The 18,899-nt window shown below is 37.7% G+C and overlaps 1 protein-coding gene across 2 annotated transcripts in view; it reads right to left on the reverse strand.

The window, feature by feature from the left end:
* POU2F1 (POU class 2 homeobox 1) overlaps positions 1–18,899 on the reverse strand; it is a 208,276-nt gene that overhangs the window by 100,918 nt on the left and 88,459 nt on the right. Inside the window, exon 2 of one of the 2 annotated variants that reach the window (XM_017867606.1) lies at positions 17,107–17,207. The exons of the other annotated variant lie outside the window; for it this stretch is intronic. The gene's annotated coding sequence lies outside the window, so the exon portion shown is untranslated. The remainder of the gene's footprint in view (positions 1–17,106; positions 17,208–18,899) is intronic. 2 annotated transcript variants of the gene reach the window in all.

The following is an 18,899-nucleotide window of genomic DNA, read 5'->3' on the forward strand; positions in this document are numbered from 1 at the left end:
CTATCTAGAGTGGGACCCCCTTCCCCTCTACTGCAAAGCTCACCCAGACAAAAAAGCTCACTTTGCTAAAGTGGGAAGGAAAGGCGAGAAAAGTCTCTTTCTGCCACTCTTGATCTAAGTACCTTACTAATTTTAGAGGGGAAGTTTAAACACCAGGAGTTTGTCCAAGCCTCCATAGATGGATTGGGAGAGGGATGGCCACCATCTCTTGCCTGTACTCCCCAGCCACGGCACATTTATGTCCAAAAGAAGAAAATAACAGCTTTTCCCACAGACATTGAACAAAGTTCAAATGTCTGTTTCACTTGGTCATCTGTCTGAAACAATAGCAAAGAATCAATTAGATTAAAACAACCTAGAAAGAACACCCTTTGTACAAAGGAAAACTATTTTTAAGAGGTTTGTGGGATTGTCGGTCATTCACACTTGAGCATGAATTAATCCAATCCCACTGCTTTCATTTAACACCTAGTTTAGGAGTTGATTAGTGAGGCAATGGTTGTTTCTACTAGAGAAGAGGCCAATAAATAATAAAATAACTGATATATAGAGGATCTGGATTGGGGGTGGGGTAATGGGGGTAAAGGGTTCATAGAAGGTAGTAATAATAGGAAATAGTAGTAACATATAGAAGTATAAAAAGGAGCTGAAAGGGCAAATTCAAATTCATGTATTTCACAACTATGCCTAAAATGTAGGCTTTTTTTTTTTTCCCCCTAAAAGAGGGGACAAATGCTCTTCCAGGACCCAGAAACTGGTGGTTTTGTTTTGGTTTTTTTTTTTTTTTGAGATGGAGTTTCGCTCTTTTGCCCGTGCTAGAATGCAGTGGTGCAATCTCGGTTTCCTGCAACCTCAGCCTTCTGGTTTCAAGCGATTCTCCTGCCTCAGCCTCCCAAGTAGCTGGGATTACAGGTGCCTGCCACCAAGTCAGGCTAATTTTTGTATTTTTAGTAGAGACGGGGTTTCACCACGTTAGCCAGGCTGGTCTCAAACTCCTCACCTCATGATTCACCCGCCTCGGCCTCCCAAAGTGCTGGGATTACAGGCTTGAGCCACCATGCCCAGCCAACACTACTAGTATTAAAATATTTTTACACTCATGATCTTATGGGCCAGTGTAGGTATCATTAGAAATGAAATTGAGGGCAATGACAACTAAATCACAAACTAGTGTTTTAAAACATACTTTTTATGTGAGAGTGAACTGAGATTGGCCTATACTCTACCTTACTAAATCATTAACACCCAGCCTGGTCATGTTCTATATGAATAGCCATTTGTACCCTCTATTCTGTACTAACCGTATACCTAGCTGAACAAGTAGAAATGTCTGACTCAACAATTATTCCCTGTTACCTCCTTTCTGTATCATGGGGGGTGCCTGTATCTTTTAGTTTCACAGGTTTCACCCCAGGCAATCTCAACAGTACACCATTATCCTTTCCAACCTTTGTCTCTTTTCCAATCTACCAATAATTTAGCGTCCTATTAACTTACAGAAAACAATGATATTTCAACACTCAGTAATAAAAATACTTAGTACCTCAAATATTATCAATAATTATTTACAAAAAAAGTCCAAAAAACACATCACACACGTTCAGCCTAAAATCAATTTACTAATGTCCACCAAATATGAAAGAACATTCCAGGATTTGAAAATTTTAGACTCAGAATCAAGTGACAGGTATTGGCACTGCCACCATTCTTGTCAACTACATCACAGACTATGTAAATGATACCCTCTAAGGTTACATTATGGGGCTCTCAGTGTCCCCTCCCCCCGCAAAAAAAAGCTTTTAAAATACTTAATGGAATTTCTATCATTTACTAAAAATCTAGATGGGCAGATACCATGAAAGATACTTTATCAACGTGGCTATTCATAACAAGCAATCTGAAGGACAATCTTCATAAAAAGTAAACTGAGGCCTAGTTAATGACCCTTAGGGTCACATAGCTACTAAACAGAGAGCCGAGGTATGGTGGGGGTTGGGGACTCAGGCACACTACGGAGGCATGAGAGGAAGACAAATAAAATAAAATGGGTAAAAATTCTTATCCCATGAGACTCCGATCAGTAGTCAGTTGGCTGAATGAACAAAATGGTCAACCTAAATATCATAAACACATATACATAATCATTGTATTTTAACCCAAAGCATACAAATATGCATTCATTCACCAATTTTGGGGGCCAAAGCCCTTCCTTTGAGTCTGGATCCCAAATAATAATAAAAAATAATAAATAAATAAATAATGTGATTAAAATTAGTACAACTAGCATGAGCAGTATTGGGAGCACAAACAAGTAAATGGTTCTTGGTAACTTTACAACTCAACTGGTAGACATACCATGATGTAAGTCTTCAGCATGCTACAGGAAATCAGACAGTGCTTCAAACAGGAATGGGCTGTCAGTTAATCTCATCAAGTCATTTAAATGGTGGTTCACTGAGAAAGCTACCACACTAGTGGAAAGCAGGATGACATGTTTCTGGTCTCTTTTAACCTGTGCTATATTACATTTTTACACCTATATACATAGCTCATCTACTGCTCACTCTAACAATCTGGCATTCTTTAAACCTATTACAAAATCCAATCCTGAATTTCTTGGTTGTAAAAGCTTAAATCTTTGTGTAGCTCTATTAAAGTTTTACCACTTCACTAAACTTATCTGTCTAGCCTATCCTACATGATCCTATCCTACCATACTGTTTCTTTACTTCCATGACTGTATTTCTTTCATTCTAAAGTGTTTTGCCAAGTCATTGATTTTGACCATTAATAGATTCAACAAGTATTTACTAAGTGCTTTCAGGCACAGGGATAGGAATTGGGAAGACAAGAATGTGTTGGGAACAGGTCCCCAAATCTGGCCATAAACAGGCCCCAAAAATGGCCATAAACAAAATCTCTGCAGCACTGTGACATGCTCTTGATGGCTATGACACCCACGCTGAAGGTTGCTGGTTTACCAGAATGAGGGCAAGGAACACTTGGCCCACCCAAAGCGGAAAACCGCTTAAGTGTTCCTGAACCAAAAACACTAGTATGAGCGATCTGTGCCTTAAGGACATGTTCCTGCTGCAGATAACTAGCCAGAGCCCATCCCTTTGTTTCTCATCCCTTTGTTTTAGTTAATCTATAATCTATAGAAACAATGCTTATCACTGGCTTGCTGTCAACAAATATGTGGGTAAAACTGTTCGTGGCTCTTAGCTCTGAAGGCTGTCAGCCCCCTGATTCCCGCTCCACACTCTGTATTTCTGTGTGTGTGTCTTTAATTCCTCTAGTGCTGTTGGGTTAGGGTCTCCACTGGTCTCGGCAAGGACAAGGTTCAGAGAGCTTGTAATTGAATAATAGAAATATTAAGCAATCATCAAAATGTGTAATTACAAACTATGAACATTCCAGGGAGAAAAAGAATAGGTCACTATGGAGTTTTAACATAGGCCTACATAGTAAGTTGTCTTGACATTGTTGTCTAATATTAGAGTTCTAGCCAGGCGTGGTGGCTCATGCCTCTAATCCCAGCACTTTGAGAGGTGAAGGCAGGAGGATCACCTGAGGTCAGCAGTTCAAGACCAGCCGGGCCAACATGGTAAAACCCTATCTCTACTAAATATACAAAAATGTAGTCAGCTGTGGTGGTGTGCACCCATAGTTCCAGCTACTCAGGAGGCTGAGGCACAAGAATTGCTTGAACCCAAGAGGCGGAAGTCGCAGCGAGCCTAGACCGTGCCACTGCACTCCAGCCTGGGTGACAGAGTGAGACTTCATCTCAAAAAATAAAAATAATATTAGAGTTCTCCTATTTCAACAAAGAAAATGTGACTTCTTCTCTGATTCAATTTCTTAAATCCATGAAAAAATAAGCCTTGTTTTGCTTAAAACCCAGGCAGTTTTGATTATTTCCATCCATTTTTTGAACTGTTCCATTTAATTTCTGATACTGGTAATTTATGTTTTCTCTCTATCTGTTACACTCAGGCTTCCAGAATCTGTGTGACAACACAAGGGTAACAAATATCCCAGAGTTCTATATCAGATATAAAATCTAAAGATACACTCAATTCATTAAAGTTTTCTTCAGCCTAATCAGATGTTATTAACATTTCTTAATAATAATACAGTGGTAGTCATTCCATAAACATTTATTTACCTCAATCTGTCTAAAATACCCTTCTTTTCCCTGTATTGTTTCATGAAAAGTCTACCTATCCTATAAAAACTATTCAAAAGCTATGGCCTCAGGTCTTCCCTCATTCTCCTAGTGATTAAGGAACTATTTCCTCCTCTGAAATCCTATAGCAATTATTATATCCCTCTCTTTTGCTTTTAACTTTTTATTTTGAAATTATTAGAAATGCAAAGGAATCTTCAAAGATGGATCCCATGTACCATTCATTAATTTCTCCATTAGTTACGTCTTATGTAACTACACTATTATATTAAATCCAAACAACTGATCTTCATATAAAGTATACTTCTACATCATTTTAAGGTCACATGTGCAGGTTCCTGTAACTATCACTGCCATCAAGATACAGAACTATTTCATCACACAGAATTCTGTCCTGCTACCCCATGACAGTCACACCAACTCCTATCCCTCGGGATATTTCTAATCCCTGACAACCACTAATCTGCTATCTACCTTTATAGCTGGTCATCTTGGTAACGTTATACAAGTGGAAACATACAGTAACATGACCATTTGAGATTGGCATTTTTTACTCGGCATTATGTATGCCTTTGAGATCCAACCAAGCTTTTGTGTGTATCAATAGTTATTCCTTTTTCTTGCTGAATATTAAGTATTCCATGGTACAGATGTCCTGTAGTTTGTTTTTTAATTTCAGGGTTTATTTATTTATTTTTAAGAGATGGGGTATCTCTCTGTTGCCCAGACTGGAGTGCTGTGGTGTAATCATAGTTCACTGCAGCCTCGAACTCCTGGGCTCAATCGATCATCCCGCCTTAGCCTCCCAAGTAGCTGGGACTACCAGTACGTCACCACACCTGGCTAATAAAAAAAAAAAAAATTTTTTTTTAGAGACAAGTTCTCACTATGTTGCTCAGGCTGGTCTTGAACGAGCCATCATCCCACTTCTGTCTCCCAAGTAGCTGGGATTACAGGCATGAGGCGCCACGCTCAACAATACCCCACTGTTTGCTCGGCATTTACTTATTGAGGGACTTTTTGGCTGTTTCTAAGTTTTAGGCTATTAAAATAAACCTGCTATAAACATTCGTACATAGGATGTACAGAGGATGACAAGTCCACACTGAGGGAAAATATTTACAAAGCACATTTCTGATACAGGACTCTTACATATAATATGTAAAGCACATCTGTATACATATTTTTATGTGAACATAATTTTTTATTTCTCTGCAATAATTGCACAGAAGTGAGACTGCTAGTGCATAGGGTGTATGTATTAGGCCACTCTTGCATTGCTATAAAGAAATGCTTGAGGGTGGGTAATGTATAAGAAAAGAGGTTTAATTGGCTCAGGTTCTGCAGGCTGTATAGGAAGCAGAGTAGCATCTGCTTTTGAGGAGACCTCAGGAGGCTTACAATCACGGTAGAAGGTGAAGGCAGGAGCAGGCATGCCATATGGCAAAAGCAGGAGCAAGAGAGACAGAGATTGGGGAGGGGTTGCCACACACTTTAAAATGACCAGATCCCGTGAGAACTCACTATCAAGAAGACCGCACTAAGCTATGAGGGATCCACCCCCATAATCCAAACACTTCCCACCAGGCCCCACCTCCAACACTGGAGATTACAATTTGACACGAGTGCTGGGCGGGGACAAATATTCAAACTCTATGTGTATTAGGTTTAGGGATTTTGTTATTGTTGTTTGGAGACAGGGTCTCACTTTTGTTACCCAGGCTGGACTTTCAGTGGTGTAATCACAGCTTACTACAGCCTCAACCTCCCAAGCTCAAGCAATCCTCCCACCTCAGCCTCCCAGGTAGCTGGGATCATAGGTGCACACCACAATGCCTGGCTTATTTTTATTTTTGTAGAGACAGGGTCTCCCTGTGTTGCCCAGGATGGTCTGGGTCTCCTGGGCTCAAGTCATCCTCCCACCTCAGACTTCCTAAGTATTGGGATTACAGGCAGGAACTACCATGCCTGAACTGTTTCATTTTTTAAGAAATTGTCAGATATTTTTCAGAATACCTATACCACTTTACCACATTACCACAGACAATGTAAGAGAGATCTGCTTCTCCAAATCTACTAGCATTTGGTATTGTCACTATTTTTTATTTTAGCTGTTCCAGTAGGTGTGCAGTGACAGCTTATGGTGATCTTAATTTGCATTTCCCTAGTGGCTAGTAATACTGAACACCCTTTTATGTGCTTATTTGCCATCCATACAGTCTCTTCAGTGACATGTCTATTTCTTTCTTTTGAAGTTTTCTTTTTTTTTTCCTGAGATGGAGTCTCACTCTGTTGCCCAGGCTGGAGTGCAGTGGCGCAATCTCGGCTCACTGCAACCTCCGCCTCCAGGGTTCAAGCAATTCTCTGCCTCAGCCTCCCAAGTAGCTGGGATTACAGGTGCGTGCCACCATGCTCAGCTAATATTTTGTATTTTTAGTAGAGACGAGGTTTCACCATCTTGGCCAGGCTGGTCTTGAACTCCTGACCTTGTGATCTGCCTGCCTCGGCCTCCCAAAGTGCTGGGATTACAGGAGTTCTAAAAAAATCCAAAAATTTCATTTTCTAATGAATTGTTTCCTTAGGGTTGAATTTTGAAAGTTCTTTATATATTGTAGACAGGAGTCCCTTATCAGATATGTTCTTTGCAAATATTTTCTCCCACTGTGGACCACGTCTTTTCATCCTCTTAACAGAGGTTTGCACATAGCAAAATTATTTTAATTTTGATGAGCCAATTTATCAATTTTTTTATGGACTGTTAGGTTTGGTGCCATGTTTAAAAACTGTTCACCAAATCCTGCATCCTGAAGATTTTTTTTTTTTTTTTTTTTAATGTGAGGTTTAGGTTGAGTTCCTGTTTCGTTTTTTTCTTCAGTCATTTGTCAAAAAGACTATCCTTACACCATTGAATTGCTTTTGTACCTTAGTCACAAATAAGTTGGCTATATGTCTCTGGGTCAATTTCTGGGTTCGATACTCCGTTCCGTTGATCTGTGTTAATCCCTCCACCAATACTCTCAGGCTTCATTCTTGTGGCTATATAATACATCTTGAAATTGGGGTAACTGACTCTTATTCTTCTTCAAAATTTTTTCGGCTATTTCAATTCCTTTGTATTTCCATATTAATTTTAGAATAATCTTGTTCATGTCTAGAAAAAAAGTATGTGAGAATTTTGACAGAAATTGCATTAAACCTGTATATAAATTTGGGGAGAACTGATCTTTCCTATGTTACGCCTTCTAATCCCTGAATATAGTATATCTCTCTCTTACTCTGTATCTTCCTTGATTTTTCTCATCAGCATTTTGTGGTTCTCAGCATACAAATCCTGTATATATTTTGTTGGATTTACAACCGAGTATACAGTCATACTTTGTTTAACAATGGGGCTATGTTCTAAGAAATATGTCATTTGGTGGTTTCATCATTGTGTGAACATACTTACAAAAAACTAGATGGTATAGCCTACTATATGCCCAGGCTATACGGCATAGCCTATAGTTCCTAGGCTACAAATCTATACAGCATGTTAGTGTGAATACTGTAGGCAACTGTAACACAATGGTACTTGTATTTCTAACAAGTATTTCTAAAATGGTATTTGAATATCTAAACATACATAAACATAGAAAAGATACAGTAAAAATACAGTATAAAAGATTAAAAATGGTATACCTGTATAGGGCACTTACCATGAATGGGACTTGCAGGACCAGAAATTGCTGTGGGTGAGCCAGTGAGGGGGTTGTGAGTGAATGTGAATGAAGGCCTAAGACATTACTGTACCCTAGTGTCAACAGAGAAAGCCTTTACACTTAGGCTACACTCAATTTATAAAAATAAATTTTTCTTTCTTGAATAATAAATTAACCTTAGCTCACTGTAACTTATTTACTTTGTAAACTTTTCATTAAAAAAAATACTTGACTTTTAGCCAGGTGTGGTGGCTCATACCTGTAATCCCAGCACTTTAGGGAAGCTGAGGCGGGTAGATTACTTGAAGTCAGGAGTTCGAGACCCACCTGGCCAACAACAAACTAGGTGAAACCTCGTTTCTACTAAAAATACAAAAATTAGTTGGGCGTGGTGGCACACGCTTGTAATTCCACTATTTGGGATGCTGAGGCAGGATAATCACTTAACCCGGGAGGTGGAGGTTGCAGTGAGCTGAGATTATGCCACTGTACTCCAGACTGGGCGATAGAGCAAGACTCTATCTCCAAAAAAAAATAAAAAAATAAAAAAAAATTGGCCGGGCGCAGTGGCTCACACCTGTAATCCCAGCACTTTGGGAGGCCAAGGTGGGCAGATCATGAGGTCAGGACTGACCAAAATGGTGAAACCTCGTCTCCACTAAAAAAAAAACAAAACAAAACAAAAGCAAAATACAAAATTAGCTGGGGGTGGTGGCGCATGCCTGTAATCCCAGTTACTCAGGAGGCTGAGGCAGGAGAATGGCTTGAACCCAGCAGACGGAGGTTGCAGTGAGCCGAGATCGTACCAGTCTGGGCGACAGAGTGAGACTCCGTCTCAAAAAAAAAAAAAGAAAAAAACCACACACAAACAAGAAAAAAATTAGCCAGGCTTGGTGTGCAGGGTAACTGCTTGAACCAAGGAGGTGGAGGTTGCAGTGAGCCAAGATTGCGCCACTGCACTCCAGCCTAGGCAACACAGCAAGACTCTGTCTCCATAAATAAATAAATAAATAAATAAATAAATAAATAAATAAATAATTTTGTAATAACCCATAGTAGCTTAAAATACAAAGATGTTATATAGTTGCACAAAATATTTTCTTTCTTTACATCCTTTCTGTGAGCTTTTCTATTTAAAATATTTTTTTGTTAAAAACTAAGACTCAAACTAAACTAGGCCTACACAGGGCCAGAATCAAGACGTCACCAAACGACAGGAATTTTTCAGTTCCATTATAAACTATGGTAGTCATTCTTTCAGGGTAGGTCTGCTGGAGGTAAATTTTCTTTCTTTTCCTTCACCTAACAATGTCTTGATTTCGCCCTTCATTCCTGAAGGATATTTTGCTAGATATAGATTTGGGGGAGTTTGAGCTCTCCCTCTACCTGAAAAATACTATGCCTTAGCCTCATGGCCTCCATGGTTTCTGCTAAGAAATCCACTATCCCTGGAATTGTTTTTCCCATAGGTAAGATGTCATTTCTCTCTGTTTTCAAGATTTTTCCTTTGTCTCCAGTTTATGTAAGTTTTATTAAAAATGTGTCTTGGAGATTTTTTTTTTTTTTTTTGGTGAAAATTTTCTGCTTTAAATTTGCTCAGTTTCTTAAATCCATATGGGTATATGTCTTCTACCAAATTTGGGGAGTTTTCAGTTAGTGTACTGAAAGTACTTTTCAGCCCCACCCTCTTTCTCCTCTCCTCCCAGTACTCAGATGAATGTTAGAACTTTTGTTGTAGATCTTTTTGCTTTAGTCCTAAAAGTCCCTAAGGGTCCATTGATTATTTGTTCTCTTTTCTCTTTCTTGTTCAGATTGGGTAATTTCTATTGTTCCATCTTCCAGTTCATTCTGTCTCCTCCATTCTGTTGTGAGACTACACAGTGAGTTTTAATCCAGATATTGTAGCTGTCTGTTCAAAAATTTCTATTTAGTTTTTCTTTATATTTTCTATTTACTGAGGCCTATTTCTTTACTCAGACTTCACATTTTTTTTCATTTGTTTCAAGTATGTCCGTAATTACTCATTGAAGCATTTTTATGACAGCTGCTTTAAAATCCTTGTCAGATAATCCTAACATCTCTGTCATCGTGGTAATTATGTCTATTGATTAGGCATATTATATTAAACATTTTTATGTACATGGACATTTCTGCTTGGTAAACTATTCCTTTATCACTTCCACATTATCTTCCTTTATCTACCTCCCTCCCGTTTTTGGCCTCAGAATTTACTGTATAACAGCTCTTTTGTTTTTATCCTATTTGACTGGCATAGCTCCATAGATTCATTAATCATTTTTTCTGTGTCATTTGGTTTTAGGTGTGTCACTTATGAAAAGAGATAGATAGGATTTTCATTTCATTTTTTAAAAATCCAATCTGAGTAGAGGTTTGTTTAACCCATTTACTAATTTTTTTGTGATTACTGATATATTTGGCCTTTTCCCATCATGTCATTTTATAGTTTTTATTTACTTTAGCTGTTCTTTATTGTGGATCTCCCTTCCCCTTCTTTCCTGGTTTTTAATATCAAATGTAATTTCTTCATTCCTCTTTCTTCCCCTCTCTAACAGTTTAGGAGTTAAATATTCTTTTTATATTTGCTATTTATATTTTGCTAACAAATTCTAAAGTTAATCAATATCCCTAGACCATTCTAGTAAGAAAAAATCTGCACATAAATCATCTTCACACATATAGTAACTCCCGGAGTTTTTTGGAATTCATCTTATTTTCTGGCATTATTTGTTCATAAATAATGTTCTATGAAAAGAATTTAGAGCTGAGGCAAATGAGACCAGAATTGACTTAAAACATTAAAAGTCTTATTGTTCTTCATAAATGATGGAATGTTTTCATATAATGAAAGCAATTCATTTTAAACTGATTATATGCCTTGAAATTAAAAATAATCAATGTTCAGAGCATCTCTAGTTAGCCAGCTAATTATCTTTAACACCTTAAATGTAACAGCTCCTAAGAGTAAGATTAAGATAATATAAAATGCCTAATTAAACTTAATTTAAAAAAAATCTCAAAGAATTTCCATCAACATGGAACTAATAGGGTTCCAAATTAAAAATAAATAAGCATAGAGGAAGCAAATTAACCAAAGGGTGGTGTAGTAGAAGCGAATTTGTCCAATTTAATATTTGTCATTTAAAAAATGAACTTTTTTTCATAATTCAGTCCAAAAGTCATTAGATGGGGCTGAGCAAGGCAGGCATCCACTTAGGAAATTGAGCAGGGAGCAGCAACGAGGAGAATGGTTATGTGGAGAGAGAAACTGTAGTAAGTATTTTAAGGATAATGAGAGTTAAGTGTACCACTGTTGGGGAAAGGAACTAAAACCTTAAACAGAGAAAACACTACAATCAACTCTATAATACTAAATTGGAATTAGAGGTTTTGGTATAAAGTCAATGGTTTTCAAAATATATAAATGCAGAAAGAAACACAGCTTTCAGTAAAATACACACACATATACATATATTCTATTCTCTAGTTCTGTCCATTGGAGTGCCTGGGGGCAATAATACCCCTACAGCAATAAGCATACTTGGCACCCACATCTTGATTTCTAAACACTACTTTCTACCATTAATAAAACAGGGATTCTCAAAAGAAACAAAAACAAAAACAACGACAAAAAAACTATTAGTGGAAGTACTTTTAAAACTATGGGAATATGTGAAAAAGATACAAGACCAGTTTGAAGGGATTCCCATTAGCCAAATTTTAGACAATCTGGACAAGAAAAAAAATGAGTGAATTATAACTATTACTTAAAGGAATTCAGGAGTCCATACAGATATAAATAAATATAGAGAAGAGAAAGCTTTTCCTTATAGAATGCCAAATAATGTAGAACAATATAATTAGGAAATCAATATTTGAAAACCATCACAGTAATTAGTTCAGTTAAAAAATAACAAAAGGCCAGGTATGGTGGTTCACGCCTGTAATCCCAGCACTCCTGGAGGCCTAGGCAGACAGATTACTTGAGTGCAGGAGTTTGAGATCAGCCTGAACAACAGAGTGAGATCCTGTCTCTACAAAAAATGTACAAGTCAGCCAGGTGTGGTGGCATGCACCTGTAGTCTCAGCTGCTCAAGAAGCTGAGGTGGGAGTATCTCTTAAGCTCAGGAGTTTGAAGCTTCAGTGAGCTATGATTATGCCACTGTACTCCAGCTTGGGTGACAGAGTGAGATCTGGGAGGAAGGAAGGGATAGAGAGAGGGAGGCAGGGAGGGAGGGAGGGAGAACCACTATTAAATCTAGTAAATGAAAACTTGGTGATGAAAATTTACAGTTTCCCCATAAAATAATTATTAATTATAAAGAGAAGCACAACTTTACAGAAGACTGACAAACATCACCTTAAGTGATCAAAGGTAACGCAATCAGTCAAAAAACAGGCCAGGTGCGGTGGCTCAGGCCAGTAATCCCAGCACTTTGGGAGGTCGAGGCAGGCGGATCACCTGAGGTTGGGAGTTCGAGACCAGCATCACCAATATAGTGAAACCCCATTTCTATTAAAAATAGAAAAATTAGCCAGGCATGGTGGTGTGCACCTGTAGTTCCAGCTACTCGGAAGGCTGAGACAGGAGAATTGCTTGAACCTGGGTGGCAGAGGCTGCAGTGAGCCGAGATCACGTCACTGCACTCCAGCCTGGATGACAGAGAAAGACTCTGTCCAAAAAAAAAAAAAAAAAACAAATAAAAATTTTGCACCACCTGAAAGAATGCAGTAAGAATACAGCATCACTCTGTGACCCTCCTGCCAAACATGCATGGCATGACTTGAATCTAATCATGCGGAACCATCAGGTAAACCCAAATTCAAAAACACTCCACAAAATGTATTCTTCTAAAGTGCCATGACCCTAGAAATCAAAAAGACTTACGGAACTATTCCAGATTGAACAACAGTAAAGAGATATGATAACTAAATCCAATGCGCAGTCTTGGATTGGATTGTTTTGGTGTAAGGGACATTTTGGGGACAAGTGGCAAAATGTGAACAGGGTCTACAGATTAGTCAATAGTAATCTATCAGTGTTAATTTCCTGAGTTTTATGTTTGTATTGTTGCTATGAAGAATGTCCTTATTTGTAGGAACAGTAAAGTATTTGGGGGTGACAGAGCATCAAGTCAGTAACTTACTCTCAAAAGGTTGCAGGGATGAGTTATTTTGCACTGTTCTTTCATTTTTTCTGTACTTCTGAAATTATTTTGAAATTTAAAAAAACAGCAAAGAAAGAAAAAGGTAGCAGATGAACAAATCACTTACAGTTTTATTTTTTGTTTTTTTTTTTTTTTTTTTGTTTTTTTGTTTTTTTTGGGTTATCCTAGTGTAGCTTTGACCTCTCCAACACTCAGAAATCCCTAATCACAAGATGTGTATTAACACTGGTAAAACCACAATTTTTACATAAATACGAAATGTACAGATATTCCACTGTCAGATTGCTCTTGCAACAACTTAAACAGTATTCTGATGGACATTTCAAGATATTGTAGAGGAGTCCACATTTTAAAGGTCTAATTTTATTAATGGAAGTTCAGACTTAAAAGCCAGATCTAAGCACTGGGTTTTGAATAACTTTACATAGTTGGTGTCATCACTTATTATTTGAAGAAAAGGTTTGAAAACCATTACAACCCAAAATTCTATTAATATTTTAGAAACTTGGTTAATTTAAAATAAAATCTCCCCAGACATAATATTAGAAAATGAAATTTAAATGTGGTATTATAAATATATTGTCATGTTCTTTTAAAACTATCATTTTAGTGGCACTACAATGTGCTATGTCGAACTTTCCTACTTACGAGACACTATTTAAGAGAGGCAAGGACTTATATTGTTATGGATTGAACTGTGTCTTCCCCCAAAAGACGTTCAAGTCTACACTTTTTGTACCTGTAAATACGACTTTAGTGAGAAATAGGCCTTTGCAAATGTTAAGATCTGGTCAGTAGGATTGGCCCTAATCCAGTATGACTACTGTCCTTATATAAAGGGGAAATTTGAACAGAGACAGACATAGAACAAATGAAGACAAGAGAGGGATGGAACAGATTCTGCTTCACAACCCTCAGAAAGAACCAAACCTACTAATACCTTATTCTGGACTTCTAGCCTCCAGAACTGAGAGACAATACATTTCTGTTGTTTGTAGTACCCTGTTATGGCATTCCTAAAAAACTAATCTAACATCTGAACCTTAATTTTCTCATTTGAAAAATGAGAATAATTATGCTGTCTCCCAAGGTTATCCTTAAAATTAAGATAATATGTTTTGAAAGTAATCAGGAATTAGAAAAATAATGGTATTATATCTTGATAAATATTTAATAAATATAACTGTCAAACATTTTCTCCTAGTACAAGAAAAAAATTTAAGTGATGCTTTTGAGTATTTCCATGCTTTTTACCTGACTTTCAATCCACAGGCCAGAAAATCATCTTTACTGTACACAGTTAAGAATAAAGCCTTAATAGTGTTAGGACTATCTCAACACATCTGAAGTACTAGTGGTTTTCTTTTCTTCTTTTTTCCTCATGTTTTAATCCTCAAATAACATTTTTTAAGAAGTATAAATGTTGTCTTCTGAAAACTTAAAAAAGAAGCACCTCTGGCCAGGTGAACACTATACAGCAATCCCAGGCAGTTATGATTCAGAGACTGGAAACAATCAACTGTATCTGGTGCTGCCAAAAGCAGATGAAGAAAGAATGTGGAGGGTTAACAAGTTGACCGTTCAAACAAAAAAGGAGGGAATAATTCCATGCACAACGCTTTTCTTCTTTTTGCCCTACTTCCTATACTTCTACACTTCTATGTATACTAAAAATAAAAGAATACATGTGAGCAGGTCTAGCATACGCCCAACAGAGTAGGAATTTCAGGAACTGTTTAGTTGCTCCAGCCCTGCTCCACCCTTCTGCCCTTCTACTCACAGGATGAGTGGTAGAAGTGTTCTTAGGGTAATCAATTTTGTAATCTTTTCATAATGACAGATAATCTCAATAAATTTCACATCATCTTTATAAGCTTTAGGTGAAAGAGTTTTACTAAAAAGTAGTATCAAAGTACTATCTGTCAATGCTTCTCACCTTGTATAAAGCCCTAAATAGGACTGCCCAAAACAGAAAGGCGCTAGGCAATCAAATGCACCTTATTTCTCATTTTGAATAGCATAGGTTAAAATGCATGTAAGTAAAAATTATTTGCTATAAGATCTCCACACCTTACCAGGAATAAATTGTTACATGACATAAGCTATTAAAAGAGATATTTTAAATATCACATTCAGCCGGGTGCAGCGGCGCATGCCTGTAATCCCTGCACTTTGAGAGGCCAAGGCGGACAGACTGCCTGAGCTCAGGAGTTTGAGACCAGCCTGGGCAACATGGCACAAACCCGTCTCTATAAAACAAACAAACAAAAAAATTAGCTGGGCGTGGTGGTGTATGCCTGTAATACCAGCTACTCAGGAGGCTGAGGCGGGAGGATCACATGAGCCTGGGAGGCGGAGGCTGCAGTGAGTGGAGATCTCACCACTGCACTCCAGCCTGGGCAACAGAGAGAGATGCCGTTTAAAAATATATATATAGCCTACATTCTCTGTGTCCCCACCCTCTTTGGGCCAGGCAGGTGGCGGTAGTAACTTAATGAAAGATTCCTGAGGAAAGGTGAACTTCAGGGAATGAGGACAGGTTTTAAAGCAAAGATTTTCCTGGTTTTGGCAAACTCAGACATTCTGGCTATTTTACTAAGAATAAATTTTCTCCATACTTTTCATCATTACAGTTTCATTCATGATAATAAACCTTTATTTACCCCTAGGCCCATCAGATGTGAAATGCTATATTAATTTCTGAATGATACTCTTCTATAACATCAATTGTTTTCATTAAAGGTGTCAGCTAATTTTGGAAAGTGTTTTAAAATGTCTTGCAAAATAAATTATTGCTTATCAACCATAAAAAGTGAAAACATGAGATGAATGTTCAGCCATACAAAATATTCCTTTGGACTTGTCCAAATTCGTTTACTTGAACTTCAACATAGTTTATGATATACAAATATTTCATAACATTTTTAAAGGGGATAAGATTCATATCTTTGAATTACATTATAAAAATTGTATGATTTCCTTTGTTAAAATCATTACAGAGGAATATATGGTTTCTCAACACTACCTCACCTCTCTCTAAAATGTTGAGATTTTTGTATAGGTCAATTAAGAGAGGAAATGATTCCATAATCAGTGTTAGTTAACATGAGATGGGTTGAATTTGTGATCACACAAATTTTAATTTAAAAAATAAGCAGGCTAAACAGTTTAGTAACGTGCTTTGAAATAACACAGAACTAGGTTTAAACTCCAGTTCTAGCATATTGAGCTATATGACTGCCCTTCTGAGCCTCAGTTTTTTCATGTGTAAAACGGACAGTAGTTCTTCGTAGGCTTAAATAAAATAATACATATGAAAGTTTTAAAGGCACATACCAGTTAATTAATGGTTGTTAATATTGTTAATAGTAACACTGTAAGCTATATCAAAAGAAAAATCCATGTGAAACATCACTATGGTTTGTTTGTTCTCTTAGGCATGTAAAATTATACTTAAAGTACTTAAAAACGAAAATATGAAAAAGGCACTAGACTAGGAGTCAGATGTAGATTCTGAACTGGAGTCTATCTCAGTTCTACACTAGTGAGCTGAACTTCTTTCGCAAGTTACTTCTTTAATCTTCACGTAGGTAATTTGTAAAATGGTAAAATGTAGATTATATATTCTCCTTACTACATTAATTTTATAAAACTATTATTTACAAAGTGCTTCTATTAAACTACCACACAGGAATTAATGCTAATGATATATTGTCACAGAATAAAGATGATATGAAAAATCTGTTTATATACCCTATTTCCATTGATTTCACAACTTTTTCAAAAGAGACCAGTGTCTAAGAACTAGGGCCAATCCTAAACTATTTTCCATTGCTGGCTGGGTCACAGGCATCCCAAGCATCACTCCTTCATATCAATAAGTATCAAACAAATTTCAGAGTGAAAAATAAAAAAATAAATATTTGATAAGTCATTTTAATAGTCATTCCACAAAATTAAAGGCAATCATCATAACACCTGGATTTATCAGATGCTACTAAATTAATAGCTTTATTTAGCAGAAAATATTTACCAGGTATAGAAAGACTGCATTCTTTCTTTGAACTGATTCACTGAAAACTGAGAGTAGTTTGGTAATTAAAAAGGCAGGAAAGCTCTTCTTACTTTTCCAGTCTATGAACACAAAAAGAGAAAAAGGCAAAACTGAGTAAGCTGTATAAAATAACCTAACACTTAAAGAGAGAACAATTACACACAGTGGGGGACACTGGACTATCCATCAGGGCACATTTACATTAGCTGCCTTAGGCAGGCACCTTTCGTGCCTATTTCCTCACCTGCAAAACAGAAATAACTAGTACCTGCCCTTACCAAAGGAACATGGAGATAAATCAGAAAGTTCTTTGAACATGTGTCGTATGGTGCTATTCTTTCATGAAGCTGGATAAAACAGCCTACTCAGGTTTTTTTTAAGGGTGCACTTCACTAACACACACACAAAAAAACCTGATCTCCAAATTTGACATTAACCTCCCCTTAATATACAAGTATCTACTGGCTTTATATATATACATAGATAGATGATATAGATAGCAATAGATCCATACAGGTTGCTATGGATGTAAAGTATTCTGAAAAAAGATATAAGATTATATTTTGTATTTAGAAAATGGGAAAGACCAATACTTGGTGTACACAGGTGTGAAAATTCACTATCACTCGTTGACCATCCCCCTCTTTGTCATGAGGCCTCAGAATCCTGATCGACAGAATTCAAACAACCTAAATCAATAAAGAAGAAATGGTACACACTATGACTCTTATTTACCATATACTTGTACTATTATGGCTATTTTTGATTTAACATAATTAGTATAACTGGTATAAGTCAGTGTAACTGAGTAGTATAACTAACTAATGAAAACTATGTAAATTTTATTTTATTTTTATTTATTTATTTTTTTTGAGACGGAGTCTTGCTCTGCCGCCCAGGCTGGAGTGCAGTGGCCGGCTCTCAGCTCACTGCATTCTCCGCCTCCCGGGTTCACGCCATTCTCCTGTCTCAGCCTCCCGAGTAGCTGGGACTACAGGCGCCCGCCTCATCGCCCGGCTAGTTTTTTGTATTTTTTAGTAGAGACGGGGTTTCACCGTATTAGCCAGGATGGTCTCGATCTCCTGACCTCATGATCCGCCCGTCTCGGCCTCCCAAAGTGCTGTAAATTTTATATATCCATACTCAGTGCTCATATAACCGGCCCACATAACTTTTTTCTATACATTCAGTGATGTTCCTATTTCATGAATCTGAACTAACAGCTGAGATGCAATGGTACAGACAAAATCAAATGCAGTTCAAAGTGCCTTCTTAAAAAGGAGTTGTTGGCCAGGCATGGTGGCTCACGCCTGTAATCCCAGCACTTTGGGAGGCCAAGGCAGGCGGATCACGTGGTCAGGAGATCGAGACCATCCTAGCCAACATGGTGAAACCCCGTCTCCACTAAAGACACAAAAATTGGCCAGGCGTGGTGGTGCGTGCCTGTAATCCCAGCTACTCAGGAGGCTAAGGCAGAAGAATCGCTTGAAGCAGGGTGTCAGAGCAGAGACTGCACAGTGAGCAGAGATCGCGCCACTGCACTCCAATCTGGTGACAGAGTGAGACTCTGTCTCAAACAAAAAGAAAAAAAATTAGCTAGGTGTGGTGGCGGCGTGTGCCTGTAATCCCAGCTACTCAGGAGGCTGAGGCAGGAGAATCGCTTGAACCCAGGAGGCGGAGTTTGCAGTAAGCCGAGATCATGCCACTGCCCTTCAGTCTGCCTGGGTGACAGAGCAAGACTGTCCCAGGGGTGGGGTGGGGTGGAGTTGGTG

Source organism: Rhinopithecus bieti, unplaced genomic scaffold (assembly GCF_001698545.2).
Source record: "Rhinopithecus bieti isolate Rb0 unplaced genomic scaffold, ASM169854v2 scaffold_3763, whole genome shotgun sequence".
NCBI classification, from domain to species: domain Eukaryota; kingdom Metazoa; phylum Chordata; class Mammalia; order Primates; family Cercopithecidae; genus Rhinopithecus; species Rhinopithecus bieti.